The sequence below is a fragment of the Salmo salar genome, chromosome ssa24, assembly GCF_905237065.1.
Source record: "Salmo salar chromosome ssa24, Ssal_v3.1, whole genome shotgun sequence".
Classification (NCBI taxonomy): Eukaryota; Metazoa; Chordata; class Actinopteri; order Salmoniformes; family Salmonidae; genus Salmo; species Salmo salar.
The window spans coordinates 15,884,481-15,897,053 of NC_059465.1; the positions used below are offsets into that span (position 1 = coordinate 15,884,481).

At 44.5% G+C, this 12,573-nt stretch overlaps 1 pseudogene; it reads right to left on the bottom strand.

The window, feature by feature from the left end:
• Nucleotides 1–51: 51 nt before the first annotated feature.
• On the bottom strand, nucleotides 52–12,445 carry LOC106584917 (probable RNA-binding protein 19; annotated as a pseudogene).
• Nucleotides 12,446–12,573: the final 128 nt, after the last annotated feature.

The following is a 12,573-nucleotide window of genomic DNA, read 5'->3' on the forward strand; positions in this document are numbered from 1 at the left end:
ATAAGTTCTGATAAAATAAAAATGCAATTAATTAAAAAACAAACACTCAAAGCCACTTTATCAAATGGATAACATTTAATTGTTGAGTACAAATAACCATATCATCATCAGAGTCCCATGTCCTGGTCTGGCAGCTGCTCGGCCTCCGACCGCAAGGCACTACGGAGGGTAGTGCATACGGTCCTGTACATCACTGGGGCCAAGCTTCCTGCCGTCCAGGACCTCTATACCAGGCTGTGTCAGAGGAAGGCCCCAAAAATTGCCAAAGACTCAAGACACCCTAGTTATAGACTGTTCTCTCTGATACCGCACGGCAAGCAGTACCAGAGCGCCAAGTCTAGGACCAAAAGGCTTCTTTACAGCTTCTACCACCAAGCCATGAGACTCCTGAACAGCGAATCAAATGACTACCCGGACTGTTTGCATTGTTCCCGCCACCCATTTTTATGCTGCTGCTACCCTCTGTTTATTATCCATGCATAGTCACCTACATGTACATATTACCTCAATTATCTCGACAAACCGGTGCCCCTGCAGATTGACTCTGTACCAGTAGACCCTGTATATAGCCTCACTGTTATTTTATTGTTGCTCCTTAATTATTAGTTTGATTATTATTCTTTTTTTTTTTTTTACAAAAGTTTATTTTAGTAAATACTTTAACACTTTTTTTTCTTAAAACTGCATTGTTGGTTAAGGGCTTGTAAGTAAGCATTTCACTGTAAGGTCTACACCGGTTGTATTTGGCGCATGTGACAAATAAACATTTATTTGATGTCATCGTCAAGGCCCTTTTACTGAGAAATCTCTTTCTCTCTCACACACACCGGAGTTCCTTGTCTCAACAGCACTCTGTCAAAGTCCCTCAGTGTGCTCGAGAGGATTGGATTGACAAGGCTCTGCGCAGGATCACTGACAAAAGAATTGGCTTCTGCCGAGTTCTGCCGTTTCTGATTCCTCCTTCTCCTGTCACTAGGTCCAGATTATGTAGTCAGTCCTACCCACATGGGGCCACAGGCACCAATCAGGGCAGGCACCAATCTGCCGTTTCTGATTCCTCCTTCTCCTGTCACTAGGTCCAGATTATGTAGTCAGTCCTACCCACATGGGGCCACAGGCACCAATCAGGGCTGGGTTGTGGTTAAGGTGTGTGATTTAGGGGTCAGTCATCCTTTGCCCCCTCGGTCTCCATAATCCCCTCCATCACCTCTGCTTCTTCTTAGGGACGTCAGAGAGAGAGAGAGAGAGAGAGAGAGAGAGAGAGAGAGGTCATGGAATAGGTTTCTCCAAACATCAATATGAAATGTATTACTGTATCTGTATGCTGGTACGCTGGGTGTTACCGTGGAAATGCTCAGCTGTTTTCCTACATAGCGTCTCCACAGTGTCTTCGGCATCGGCCCACTGTAGAACCAGCCGACGCCCGTACAGATGGTACAGTAGCTATGGCACAGCGCTGAGAATGCTTTCTACAGTGGATTCAAGAAATAACAACTCTCAACAGTACTGTACAGCAACAATAATGCTTTTTTTAGAGAGGAAACAAGAAATAACACACACCATGGTCATTCACCCTCACTCACCTTGGCATCCTGTTTTGTGAGGAAGTCTACATAGCCAAACCCGCTGTGAACCCAGGTGCCGGTACCGGGCGCCGCCTTTGGCAGACGAACAGTCTTCAGTTCCCCAAACGTGCTGGAGGGGATACACATATCATCATCATCATCATCATCAGTGTGAGAGTGACTGAAGCCTTGTTCACACTGCAGGCCTTAATGCTCAAATCAGTTTTGTTTTTCAAATCCGCTTTGGAATAATAAGTTACAAGTGACCAAATCGGATGTGTGTTCAGACAGCAGTCATTTTTCTGACATAGCTATGCTGGTTGTCATAGCAATGACGGGTGTGAACACAATGGTGTAGGCTGATTGGTGGTGGTACTTGTGCTTCCTATCACTCAGAAGTTATGTAGCAAGCTAAGGCGACAAAGAATTTGAAAATGCTTGTCACGTCTACTCCCACTCCTCCCCTCCAGTGTTCAACGTCGCCTGTATACTAACCACCGGTCCTGGGATCCATCATTATGCACACCTGCAGATCATCATGATACTCACCTGAAATCCATTACCTTCCTGATTACCTCCCCTATATCTGTCTCTCCCTTGGGTTCCTTCCTCAATCAGTTTTTTTCTTCTTCCTGTATTCATGTGTAAATGCCACTGTTATGTTGTCTCCTTTCATGTTTGTTGTTTTATTAAACGTTGCACCTCAACTCACAGCGTCTCCCTTCCAATGCTCCCATATCTATAAGGAGAAAATCTGCATTATTACTATTAGTTTGTTGTTAGCTTGTGTAACCATGGTCAGTATGATGAAGTGACTCTCTTGGTGGCACTCAGACTTTCAACTCCAACTGGTGGTCAGCCACACTGCAGTACTAAGAGAAAGAGAGATGGGGGAGGAGAGACTGACAGATAGACAGGGTGAGAGAGATAAGTGTGAGGTCTGTATCTGTAGGTGTAGGGGTTAAAGGTTAGGTGTCAAGGATCAGTACTAGGGTCAGTACCTGTAGCTGCCTTATGGCCTTCTCTGCTGCCTTCAGTGTCTTCAGTGTCTGAAGCAGTGCGGCTTGGCTGGGTTGTGTTTCAGCGGACGCACGGCTCTCGACCTTCGCCTCTCCCGAGTCCGTACGGGAGTTGCAGCGATGAGACAAGACTGTAAGTACCAATTGGATACCACGAAATTGGGGAGAAAAAGGGGTATAATAATAACAAATAAAGAAGCACCGGGATCAACACTCTTCATCAAGAACCTCACCTATCTTACTGGGCATGGCTGCTGAGAACACTCCTATCGGGGCCCACTCTAAGTATAGGGGAACGTGCAAGAACTAGAAAGTGAGGCAGGCAGAAGGAGAGAGACAGTATGTTACAATACACTAAAACTGAACGCGACCATGGTCTTCCTCAGACAGCATTCTGCTAATACAAATGTAATGTATGCATATTCAGTCCTATTGTCGCATTAGAGGCCACATTTATATGGAACACACACACACCTTGCCTCAGTGGGCTCAAGGTATTCTATTATGGCAGTTAGGCCCGCAGGCGGCAGCAGCACTCTACCCAGGGTGCCATGCTATGAGAGCAGCACCTCCAGGTCCTCGACCTTCACTCCCGCTGGAAGGTTCTTCACCAGGAATACACACGTGCCACGAGGCCCCTGCGTCTAAACACACACACACACACAAATAAACAGAATCCAAAGTGATCAAAATGTTAAATAATGTTATGAACTTTAAATAATGTTCTCTTCTTAATGCACTGTTAGCAAATCCTAGACAGTATTTTGCAACATACCTGACTGAAGGAGTCCAGACAAATGTGGTTGTTTAACAGGAACTGGCGAGTCTCCTGGACATCCTCACTGTTACACTCTTCTATGATATCATGGCGGTCCGCAATCAATCATTTAAGTACATGCCGCCACCTACTGTGCTGGAATGTACAATCAATCATGATCTGCCCAATTCTGTACTACCATGAAAATAAAAAACAAATAAATCCCTACTAACTTCTACCACACCATCCCCAACTCCCCACCCCATTAAACTGTATCTATATCATGCTGAAACACTCCACCTTCAGGATTGTTCAGCAAGTCAACAACAATTTCAACAGTAACATCTGTTACCCCAAATATCCCTTTTGCTGTCTCCACAATAACCTTCAACCTGGCATTTTTGCTTTCCACACCCAGAGACGTATTGACAACCTTACCAATAAAAGTGACCTTTGACACCGCACATTCATGAGCGCAAGATTTCCGAACAGGCCTCCAAACCATGCCAGGACCAGCAGAAACACCAGCCACGACATTAGGTCCACTTACTACAGGAACAGCCGTGGAAGCTACATCATTCCACACTGTTGTTCCACCAATCTGTTTTACAGCATCTGTACACAATACATCATGACTAATTCTATATTTCTAAGCCTCTCTAGCCCCTTTCTGCACCTGGCATCCACCAAATGCTGTACTATGCCGAGATGTGAGATAATTAACTTGCTATTGTGACATTACGTACGTTCGAGGGAAATAGGCACTTTTCTCAACATATACACTGACATTGAGAAGGGATTGCGTGACTATTACCTTAGCAACCGTGTGACGCAGCATGACAACGTGAACGTGATTGGTCGATATTCTGCTAAGTGGGGTGTTATACGTTCCTTCATTCATGGGATTCTTATCTCCTTTGTTGAATATCTCTAGCAACAGCACCATGCAATGCACCCTGGACTAAAGAGGCAGACAAATAGGAAAACAATTCTAGACCCTTCGTTAAATTACACATTTCTCGAGGTAGGAATATCGCAAAAATATGATCAATGGCTCATTCAAGAGAAGACATCCTCCCGAGTTATGACATCTGCCAGTATTGAAATCTGACATGTATGATAGACGTTTTCTCGATCTAAAAGTCGTATTCCTATTAACATCCGTTGTAATCAGAGTGACTTTATCACAGTGCTACGTCATACCGGACGGATTTCTGCCTGCTTGAACGCCAATAACTCAGATACACATGAAAATGTGATATGACCTAGGAAATCGATAGCACATCCCTCAGAGATGCACAAAAACATTCTAACATTCAATATCGGTGAACATTTCTTTTAAAGAAAATTTCCTGCAATTCTACATATTTTGCCAATGGGCAGCGAGAAAATTGTGCAGTTATAAAGCACATTTTCTAACAAAATCAATGGAGGCCCCATGCTATTACATTTTGGGAATTTTAGATTCTTCAGACTGTCTAGTTTCTATTTTGGTCATTGTTAGTTCTCAAAGATGATCTTATTTTAAAAATATATAGCTCCATTATATTTTTATCACACTTCAAATCCAGTTTTAGTCGTTTACGTTTATACTGAAAACGTTTTACCATCTCAAAAATTATTTTAAAAATAAATTAATACATTTTTTGGGGGTGAAAATAATTTGTGGCAGCAACCATTTAGCAGAGGCGGCCCGGCACTGGACAAAGGGAACACCGATGTGAGAATGCTATTCATTGACTACAGCTCAGTGTTCAACACCATAGTGCCCTCAAAGCTCATCACTAAGCTAAGTACCCTGGGACTAAACACCTCCCTCTGCAACTGGATCCTGGACTTCCTGACGGGCCACCCCCAGATGGTAAGGGTAGGTAACAACACATCCGGCTCGCTGATCCTCAACACGGGGGCCCCTCAGGGGTGCGTGCTCAGTCCCCTCCTGTACACCCTGTTCACTCATGACTGCATGGCCAGGCACGACTCCAACACCATCATTAAGTTTGCAGATGACACAATAGTGGTAGGACTGATCACCAACAACGACGAGACAGCATATAGGGAGGAGGTGAGAGACCTGGCTGTGTGATGCCAGGACAACAACTTCAACCTCAACCTGTTCAAGACTAAGGAGATGATTGTGGACTACAGGAAAATGAGGGCCGAACACGCCCCCATTCTCATCGACGGGGCTGTAGTGGAGCAGGTTGAGAGCTTCAAATTCCTTGGTGTCCACATCACCAGCAAACTAACTATGGTCCAATCACATCAAGACAGTCGTGAAGAGGGCACGACATAACCTATTCCCCCTCAGGAGACTGAAAAGATTTGGCATGGGTCCTCAGATCCTCAAAAGGTTCTTCAGCTGCACCATCGAGAGCATCCTGACTGGTTGCATCACTGCCTCGTATGGCAACTGCTCGGCCTTCGACCGCAAGGCACTACAGAGGGTAGTGTGTGCGGCCCAGTACATCCAGGAACTCTATACCAGGCGGTGTCAGAGGAAGGCCCTAAAAATTGTCAAAGACACCAGCCACACTAGTCATAGACTGTTCTCTCTGCTACCGGAACGCCAAGTCATACCGGAACGCCAAGTCTAGGTCCAAGAGGCTTCTAAACAGCTTCTACCCCCAAGCCATAAGACTCCTGAACATCTAATCAAATGGTTACCCAGACTATTTGCGTTGTCCCCCCCCTCCAAATCCCCCCTCCCCACACTCTTTTACGCTGCTGCTACTCTCTGTTATTATCTATGCATAAGTCACTTTAATAACTCTACCTACATGTATAAATTACCTTGACTAACCGGTGCCCCCACACATTGACTCTGTACCGGTACCCCCTGTATATAGCCTCGCTATTGTTATTTTACTGCTGCTCTTTACATTTTTATATTTATTTAGAGATTTTTCTCAAAACTGCATTGTTTGTTAAGGGCTTGTAAATAAGCCTTTCACTGTAAGGTCTACCTACACCTGTTGTATTCGGCTCATATGACAAATAAAATGTGATTTGATTTGATACAGTATCTGTGCGTGTATGTACATACCATGCTTTTTGATGAAGTCTTGGAGCTCCTCTTCTGTGCAGGTTTAGGGCAGGTTCCTTGTGAAGTCTTCCTGACTCTGCTACATCTTCCTCCTCTTCATCTTCCTTCAGCTCCCTGGTGAATCTCCTCTCGTTCCCTTTCTCCACCTGCCCCTCACACTTGTGAGCCTTTTCCACCTCCTCCTCTGAGCGCAGGTCCACGTACATATACTTGGTTTTGTTGCCGGTGGCATTCTTGATGATTCGAATGGCTGCAGGCTTCAGAGAAGTCACGAACTCTTGCACTTGTTGCTGTTTATATCACACATAAACAACCCAAGATGTCACGCATAAATAAACCATTTCCCCAACTCTGAACTCCACATCAAGCCACACACACTCACCTCTTTGACGTTGAAGGGACATTCTCGCAGTTTCACTGTGGATTCAGTCTATGGGGCACAGAGAGATAGGGACACACACACACATTACCAAAGGGAATACGGCAATGAAAACCCTCAACCCTAATTTCACTGTCAGAATGCTACACCATATGTCATTTTAACTGCTATCCTCCATCAGTTCAATGAAGGTAGGATTTGAGTTTAAATCTACAGTCCCAAGGTTTGTGGGTCAGGGGTGCAGGTCAAATGCTAGGTGTTAAAGGTTAGGCATTTGCCCTACCTCCTGCTGTTTGACAGGCTTGCCCTGGCTTTTATCCAGTGAAGGGACTGGTGCTCTGGCCCTCTGGATACCGTCTCTATCCCCACTCTCATAGGCACTGTCTGTCTGCTGCATAGGGGCAGGCTCATCTTCCTCATCATCTTCATCCTCAGCAGCACCCCGTCTCTACGCCACAGGTACTCCATATCAGAGAGGCCAGACTTCAGAGCCTCTTTATTAGCACCTGACAATGAAAACACACTGTTTACACACACACATTTACCAGCATCTGTCAAACAAAGGGTCTATGTAGGCATGTGTACCTAACCTGGTCTTCTTCCTCATCTTACTCCTCATCCTTCTTCTTCTCGACTGACTCAAATTTGAAGTAATCATCCAACGCTTCTTCAAATCAAATCAAATGTATTTATATAGCCCTTCTTAGATCAGCTGATATATCAAAGTGCTGTACAGAAACCGAGCCTAAAACCCCAAACAGCAAGCAATGCAGGTGTAGAAGCACGGGGGCTAGGAAAAACTGCCTAGGAAGAATCCTAGAGAGGAACCAGGCTATGAGGGGTGGCCAGTCCTCTTCTGGCTGTGTCGGGTGGAGATTATAACAGAACATGGCCAAGATGTTCAAATGTTCATAAATGACCAGCATGGTCAAATAATAATAATCACAGTAGTTGTCGAGGGTGCAACAGGTCAGCACCTCAGGAGTAAATGTCAGTTGGCTTTTCATAGCCGATCATTGAGAGTATCTCTACCGCTCCTGCTGTCTCTAGAGAGTTGAAAACAGCAGGTCTGGGACAGGTAGCACGTCCGGTGAACAGGTCAGGGTTCCATAGCCGCAGGCAGAACAGTTGAAACTGGAGCAGCAGCACGGCCAGGTGGACTGGGGACAGCAAGGAGTCATCATGCCAGGTAGTCCTGAGGCATGGTCTTAGGGCTCATGTCCTCCGAGAGAGAGAAAGAAAGAATTAGAGAGAGCATACTTAAATTCACACAGGACACTGGATAAGACAGGAGAAATACCCCAGATATAACAGACTGACCCTAGCCCCCCGACACATAAACTACTGCAGCATAAATACTGGAGACTGAGACAGGAGGGGTCAGGAGACACTGTGGCCTCACCCGATGATACCCCCGGAGAGGGCCAAACAGGCAGGATATAACCCCACCCACTTTACCAAAGCACAGTCCCCACACCACTAGAGGGATATCTCCAACCACCAACTTACCATCCTGAGACTAGGCCGAGTATAGCCCACAAAGATCTCCGCCACGGCACAACCCAAGGGGGGTGCCAACCCAGACAGGAAGACCACGTCAGTGACTCAACCCACTCAAGTGACGCACCCCTCCTAGGGACGGCATGGAAGAGCACCAGTAAGCCAGTGACTCAGCCCCAACTCATCTCTCCACAATCCCAGTGGAGAGAGGGGAACCGGCCAGGCAGAGACAGTAAGGGCGGGTCGTTGCTCCAGTGCCTTTCCGTTCACCTTCATACTCCTGGGCCAGACTACACTCAATCATAGGACCTACTGAAGAGATGAGTCTTCAATAAAGACTTAAAGGTTGAGACCGAGTCTGCGTCTCTCACATGGGTAGGCAGACCATTCCATAAAAATGGAGCTCTATAGGAGAAAGCCCTGCCTCCAGCTGTTTGCTTAGAAATTCTAGGGACAATTAGGAGGCCTGCGTCTTGTGACCGTAGCGTACGTGTAGGTATGTACGGCAGGACCAAATCAGAAAGATAGGTAGGAGCAAGCCCATGTAATGCTTTGTAGGTTAGCAGTAAAACCTTAAAATCAGCCCTCGCCTTAACAGGAAGCCAGTGTAGGGAGGCTAGCACTGGAGTAATATGATCAAATTCTTTGGTTCTAGTCAGGATTCTAGCAGCCGTATTTAGCACTGACTGAAGTTAATTTAGTGCTTTATCCGGGTAGCCGGAAAGTAGGGCATTGCAGTAGTCTAACCTAGAAGTAACAAAAGCATGGATTCATTTTTCTGCATCATTTTTGGACAGAAAATGTCTGATTTTTGCAATGTTATGTAGATGGAAAAAAGCTGTCCTTGAAACAGTCTTGATATGTTCATCAAAAGAGAGTTCAGGGTCCAGAGTAACGCCGAGGTCCTTCACAGTTTTATTTGAGACGACTGTACAACCATCAAGATTAATTGCCAGATTCAACAGAAGATCTCTTTGTTTCTTGGGACGTAGAACAAGCATCTCTGTTTTGTCCGCCAGCCATCCCCTTCCTTATGTCTGAAACACAGGCTTCCAGCGAGGGAAATTTTGGGGCTTCACCATTTTTCATACAAATGTACAGCTGTGTGTCATCCGCATAGCAGTGAAAGTTAACATTATGTTTTCGAATGACATCCCCAAGTGGTAAAATATATAGTGAAAACAATAGTGGTCCTAAAACGGAACCTTGAGGAGCACCGAAATGTACAGTTGATTTGTCAGAGGGCAAACCATCCACAGAGACAAACTGATATCTTTCCGACAGATAAGATTTAAACCAGGCCAGAACTTGTCCGTGTAGACCAATTTGGGTTTCCAATCTCTCCAAAATAATGAGGTGATCGATGGCATCAAAAGCAGCACTAAGGTCTAGGAGCACAAGGACAGATGCAGAGCCTCGGTCTGACGCCATTAAAATGTAATTTACCATCTTCACAAGTGCAGTTTCAGTGCTATAATGGGGTCTAAAACCAGACTGAAGCATTTTGTATACATTGTTTGTCTTCAGGGAGGCAGTGAGTTGCTGCGCAACAGCTTTTTCTAAAACATTTGAGAGGAATGGGAGATTCGATATAGGCCGATAGTTTTTTATATTTTCTGGGTCAAGGTTTGGCTTTTTAAAGAGAGGCTTTATTACTGCCACTTTTAGTGAGTTTGGTACACATCCGGTGGATAGAGAGCCATTTATTATGTTCAACATAGGAGGGCCAAGCACAGGAAGCAGCTCTTTCAGTAGTTTAGTTGGAATAGGGTCCAGTATGCAGCTTGAAGGTTTAGAGGCCATGGTTATTTTCATCATTGTGTCAAGAGATATAGTACTAAAACACTTTAGTGTCTCCCTTGATCCTAGGTCCTGGCAGAGTTGTGCAGACTCAGGACAACTGAGCTTTGGAGGAATACGCAGATTTAAAGAGGAGTCCGTAATTTGCTTTCTAATGATCATGATCTTTTCTTCAAAGAAGTTCATGAATGTATTACTGCTGAAGTGAAAGCCATCCTCTCTTGGGGAATACTGCTTTTTAGTTAGCTTTGCGAAAGTATCAAAAATACATTTTGGATTGTTCTTATTTTCCTCAATTAAGTTGTAAAAATAGGATGATCAAGCAGCAGTGAGGGCTCTTCGATACTGCACGGTACTGTCTTTCCAAGCTAGTCGGAAGACTTCCAGTTTGGTGTGGCGCCATTTCCATTCCAATTTTCTGGAAGCTTGCTTCAGAGCTCGAGTATTTTCTGTATACCAGGGAGCTAGTTTCTTATGACAAATGTTTTTAGTTTTTAGGGGTGCGACTGCATCTAGGGTATTGCGCAAGGTTAAATTGAGTTCCTCAGGTGGTTAACTGATTTTTGTCCTCTGACGTCCTTGGGTAGGCAGAGGGAGTCTGGAAGGGCATCAAGGAATCTTGGGTTGTCTGAGAATTTATAGCACGACTGTTGATGATCCTTGGTTGGGGTCTGAGTAGATTATTTGTTGCGATTGCAAACGTAATAAAATGGTGGTCCGATAGTCCAGGATTATGAGGAAAAACATTAAGATCCACAACATTTATTCCATGGGACAAAACTATGTCCAGAGTATGACTGTGGCAGTGAGTAGGTCCGGAGACATGTTGGACAAAACCCACTGAGTCGTTGATGGCTCCGAAAGCCTTTTGGAGTGGGTCTGTGGACTTTTCCATGTGAATATTAAAGTCACCAAAAATTAGAATATTATCTGCTATGACTACAAGGTCCTTCTTCTCCTGACTCCTCCCCTGGCCATTCTCGGGTGCTGCTGATTGGGGCAGAGAGTCATTGGCCCAGGTAGGCAACTGGCTGCGGTTATGATGCACTTACACAAACTCCTGGAAAGCCTCCAGCTAACACATACACACACAAGATAAAACAGAAACAAGATTAAACAGAACATCAATGTCAAGGAAGACAAGAAAAAATTCAACACTGTGCATTTGAGCCATCTTACACTCCATCCATATGTATCCGCCAGGCAGATATGGAGAGGACCATGGCGTTATCTGTCAGGCGAGCTAATCACAATTAATTAAATGTTGGTATAGAATTTGTGATTGACTATCTATCCATCTAACCAGTACAAAGAAGTCTGGATGGCTAACTGTCTCAACGTTACTCTGGACGTGTCCACAAATCTTTTATTGAAATGCTTCAGTGACTTGTCCGCATTTTCTTCAGTTTTGAAGCCCACAAATCAGAATTTTTGAACTTGCCATCCTTAGTGAACTTCATGCTGCAGTGTTTCAACGTTCTGATTGGCCTGATTGGCAAAGTGATCAAGCCTCTGACGGGCCTCAGCAGTGCACACCAATGACGTACATTATAAAAAACCCTGGATTGCTGATGCTATGTATTGGCCATTGAGAGGCTTTGAAGCCACCGGTCGGCCATATTGGCACTCCCTAGAAGGAGCAGTCCTCCATAGGAATGAATAGGATGGAGTGAATCTATTGTAGCGCAAAATACAAATTCAATGATGTCATAATTTCCTCAAGTTTGTACTGACCAGTGAGGTATATAAACCCTGGATTACTGATGTATTGTATTGGCAAAGTTTATGGATATACTGTACTGACAAGATATTATTATCATAATTTTTTTTACCAGGCAAGTCAGTTTTAAGAACAAATTCTTATTTACAATGACGGCCAAACCTGGACAATGCTGGGCAAATTGTGCGCCACCCTATGCGACTCCCAATCACGGCCGGATGTGATGCAACCTGGATTCGAACCCTAATTAGGTGAGTCGTTGTCCACAAAGCGGCACAGCGGGCTGTCTAACACCCGCCTATCCTTTTTTTGGATTGGTGGATACATCTCATTATTGTAATCGAATATATTGAATATTCGATGAGGGTTAAAGATTTGTAATAATAATTGTAAGTGATGAGTAGGACTATAAGGCATAGGCAACAGATCTTGGTTGTGTATATATAAATATATAAATGCCTTTAGATGTCGAGAAAATGAACAACTAAGGAAGAATATATAAATTCTCCCATTGACTTCTCTAACCCCAAACACAGGCTTGGTCTGCTTCGCAAGCTTTCCTGGAAGTCTTGCGATGTTGCACCTCTTTCTATTTAGAAACTCTGCCTTCAAAAAGTCCTTACCGAAAGATGTATGCGGTGCTGTGCATTCTCATTCATAGTTTGAATTCACATCATTGGCTGTCTGTGGGCAACTGTAGGCTAAATTACGTATTTTTCATGCAACGTACCATAACAAAATCTATAACCTATTGTTAAATTGGGAAAAATCAAATCCGAACAGGGAC